Source organism: Symphalangus syndactylus, chromosome 10 (assembly GCF_028878055.3).
Source record: "Symphalangus syndactylus isolate Jambi chromosome 10, NHGRI_mSymSyn1-v2.1_pri, whole genome shotgun sequence".
Taxonomy (NCBI): domain Eukaryota; kingdom Metazoa; phylum Chordata; class Mammalia; order Primates; family Hylobatidae; genus Symphalangus; species Symphalangus syndactylus.
The window spans coordinates 75,472,696-75,477,076 of record NC_072432.2 but is presented as its reverse complement, the minus strand read 5'-3'; positions in this window follow the sequence as shown (position 1 = coordinate 75,477,076).

The following is a 4,381-nucleotide window of genomic DNA, read 5'->3' as shown; positions in this document are numbered from 1 at the left end:
CCTGGAGTTCCGTCATCCCACAGCCAATGTTCCCTCTGATCATCCCCAGCAGAACTCCTCTTGATGTTCAGAAGCTCCTTCTCTGCCGCGCTGCTCTGCCTCCCTTCTGCTCCTCTGCTCTTGTTTATCTGCCCATGGAGCCTGGAGTTTGGGGATTATATGGGTATAGGATAGAAGGGCGTGACAGGCCAAAAGGCAACAGTTGGCACAAAAACAGGAATGCCTGTTCCCATTTAGGTCCCTGGGTTTCCAGACTTGGGAATGGGACCTTTGCCAGGCAACCGCCCTCTTCCGCCTAGTATCTCCCTGCCTCCTCTCTGTACCAGTATTTCAGTTTGGTTTTAATTCACATTCTTCTAGTGGTGAAGGATGTTATACATATTTTCATGTGCTTATTTGCCAACTGTGTATTCTCAGTGTAATATGTGTTTATATCTTTGTCTCATTTTTAACTGTAATGACTGTTTTTCACTATTGAGTTTTGAAGTTCTTTATATATTAGTCCTTGTCAGATTTGGTAAATATTTTCTCCCAATTTGCACCTTGTCTTTTCATCTTACTTAGAGGATCTTTTGCAGAGCAAAAGTTGAAAGTTTTGATGAGGCTCAGCTCACCAATTTTTTATTTTATGAATTATACTTTTCATGTCAAGTTTAACAACACCTTTCCTAACTTTGACCCAAAGATTATCTATTATTTCCTTTTTATAGTTTTGTATCTTACATTTAAGTCTGTGAACCATATTAAATTAATTTTTGTGCGAGGTATAAAGTTTATGCCAATGTTTATTTTCTGGCCTATAGATATGTAATGCTATAGCATTTTTAGTTGAAAGGCTACTCTTCCACTACTAATTATTTTGCACAGTGTCAAAAATCAGGTAGGCATGTTTGTATGAGTCTATTTTGAGGGATTTTCATTCTTTTTTATTGATATGTTGTATCTTTCCCCCTGTTAACACCACACAGTCTTAATTGCTATATCTATATAAGTTTGGTAGTACTGTTGAGTAGTGATTCTTCTAACCTTTAGTCTCCTCTTTCAAAATTGTAATGCTTTTATATTTCCATAATGTTATGGAATGTTTCTGTCTTCTCAAAATTCAGGTATTGAAGCCCTAATTTCAAATATGGTGGTATTTGAAGGTGGAGGTTTTAAGAGATTTTGAGGTTTGGATTAGGTCATGAGAGAGGAGCTCCAAGATGAGGTAGTCTCCTCATAAGAAGAAGAAAATAAATCAGAGCTCTTTCTTTCTCTGCCATATGATTACACAGTAACAGGGCAGCCATCTGCAAGCCAGGAAGAGAGCCTGCTCTATCTGAATGTATGTGTCTCTCCAAAATTAATATGTTGGAACTTAAACCCCATGGTGATGGTATCAAAAGGTGGGGCTTTTGGGTGGTAATTAGGGCATGCGGGCCTAATTATTTCATTATTAATGAAATTAATACCTTTCAAATAAAACTGGAAGGAACTAGCTAAGCCCTTTTGCCTTTCTTATTTCCATCATGTGAAGATGCAGCCGTGATGTGTCATCCTGGAAGGAGAGAGCGAATCCTCACCAGACCCTGAATCTATTGATGCCTGGCTATTTGATGTCCCAGCTTCCAGAGTGTCAGAAATAAATTTCTATTATTTATAAATTACCCAGTGTGTGGTATTTTGGATAGCAGCACAAGTAGACTAAAACAGAAATTGCTACTGAGAAGTAGGGTGTTGCTATAACAAATACTGAAATATGTGATGGTGACCTGGGGACTGGGTAACTGTCAACTATTAGAGGGTGGAACACAAAGCACTATTCTGGTGTAAGCTCAGAAGATGAGGAGAGCTGTAGAGAGAACCTTAATCTTCTTAAAAATAGTGTAAGTGGTCTCGAACAGAATGTAGTGAAATATGAACAGTAAAGGCCATTTTGATGAGATTTTAGATAAAAATGGGAAACACATCACTGAAAACTGAGAGAAAAAAGTCATTGTGGTTATAGAGTGGCTGAATTGTGTTCTTGACCTAGAGCTTTGTGGAAGGTAGAAGTAAAAATTGATGAACTAGGATATTTGACAGAAGAAATCTCTAAGCAGTGTTCAGGGTGCTTCATAGCCTTTCTTGATATATATTTTTTTTTTTTTGCAGTAACAATAAGACAGAAACAAACTACGGTGGAATTTGTAATCAAGGAGGAAATAGAATGTAAAGATTTGGAAAATTTCCAGTCTGGTCGGATTATACAGGATAAAAACCTGTGTTCAGGAGAGACTACCAAAGGTGTGCCCAATCAAATGTTTGGTGAGATTAGTATGGCTATCAGGAAGCCAGATGCTATTCATCAAGACAATGGAAGAATAATTTTCAGATAACAATTCCATCACAGGCCCAGAGTGCCAGTAATTTGGGGGCAGAATGTATTCAAAGGAGGGCCTCAGGTTATCCACGGAAACTTGGGGCTCACTGCCCCATACCACCTCAATCTTCTGTTCCCTTAATTCCCATGCAGCACTACTTGGCCGCCCCAGCTGTGGCTTACGTGGTTCCAGTCGCAACTTGGGCCATTGTCCATCCAGAAGTCACAAATGGTAACCTTTGGCAGCATCTGCATGGTGTCAATTCAGCAGGTGCACAGAGTGTAACAGCTGTGGAGGCGTGGTTACCTTAATCTACATTTCAAAGGAAGCCTTGGAGAGCCTCAGGATCCAGGCAGAGAACTGCCCCAGAGACACAGCCACTGCAAAGACACCACACTAGGGAAATGCCCCGTCGAGGCAATACAGTTTGGCCCACCAAAGAGAGGGCCCACTAGGACAATGACCAGCAGAACCACAGGGTTGGGGCCACCCCAGACAACCCCTACTAGTGAGGGAGAAGAAAAGGAAAAATCAGTTGGGTAGACAGCTAAGGCTAGTCCTCAGAGAGGCAGCCTGCCTGAAAAATCACAGCTACCGGCAACTGTAGAACAGCCTGGGGAAAACTCAGACTGCATCTGTGAGATAAGGATGCAAGGTCCAGCACAGAGGTCTTTTGTTCTTTGTGTGAGTAACAGTCTCCCAGAAAAAAGTTTTCTCCCTTTTTCAGGCATGTACAGGGTGGGCTCTGTAGGAACTTGCACAGGGAGGAGGTGGGGACTTCCCTAAAACAAACCCACAGTTACACAAATAAGAAAAACTGCACTTTGCGTGTCCACAACTACATAGGTAAGGAGAGTTACACAGACAAATTTACAGGTAAGAGAAGTTACTCAAACAGCTACAGAAATGTAAGGAGTTTCCTATAAAAGCTTTTCAATTTGACTGTAAAAATGGCTACCAACTCAGGCTCCCCTCTCTTCTGAGCAGAGCTTTTTTCTTTAGCTTAATAAACTTTTGCTCCAACCCCATCCTTTGCATCCACAATCCTTAATTTTCTTGGTTGTGAGACAACAAAGCTTGGATAACACTTTAGCCGGTATGGCCATTGACCCTGACCTGTTTCACTAGGGCATGCTTAATAAGTCCTAGAGACAGAGTTGCCTCTGAGACACCAAAACAGTAGAGCCACCAGTGTTCAAAACCAGCCTGGGAGAGTCACAAGCACTTCAACTTCTGAAAGCTACTGTTTGGGCTACACCCAGTGAAGCCATGGAGGCAGGATCACCTAGGACCTCAGGGGCCCAAACCCTGTCCCATTGTGTCTGGAGGGTGAGACAGGGAGTCAAAGAAGATTTTTCTTCAGCCTGAAGATAATGTTAGTTGCCTTATTAGATTTTGGAGTTACTGGGCATCTATTACCCCTTTACTCTTTCCTATTTCTCTCCTTTGAAACAGGGATGTCTATTCTATTCCTGTCCCTCCATCGTATTTTGAAAGCACATAACTTTTTTGATTTCATAGACTCATAAATGGAGGGGAAAATTACCTCAGGATGAATCATACCTTGAGTCTCACCCATATCTGATTTAGATGTTATTAAGATCAGACTTTGTAATTAGACTTTAAAGTTGATGCTGGAATGAGTGAAGTAATTTGGGGATATTGGAATAGAATGAATGTATGTTGTATGTGAAACAATCACAGATTTTATGGGCCAGGGGAATAACATATGTGTTCCTCCAAAATTTCTATGTTGGAACATAAACCACAAGATGACGGTATTAGTTCGGACCTTTGGTTGGTAATTGGGTCATAAATGGGATTGATGCTTTTATAAAGGGACTGGAGGGAACAAACAAGAACCCCTTGCCCTTCTACCTTCCACCATGTGAGCACATAGCAACAAGTTACCATCTTTGAAGCATAGAGTGAGCCCTCATCAAACACTTAATGTGCCTATGCTTTGATCTTGGACTTCCCAGCCTCCAGAACTGGATAAATAAATTTCTATTATTTGTAAATTACCCAGTTTCTGGTAA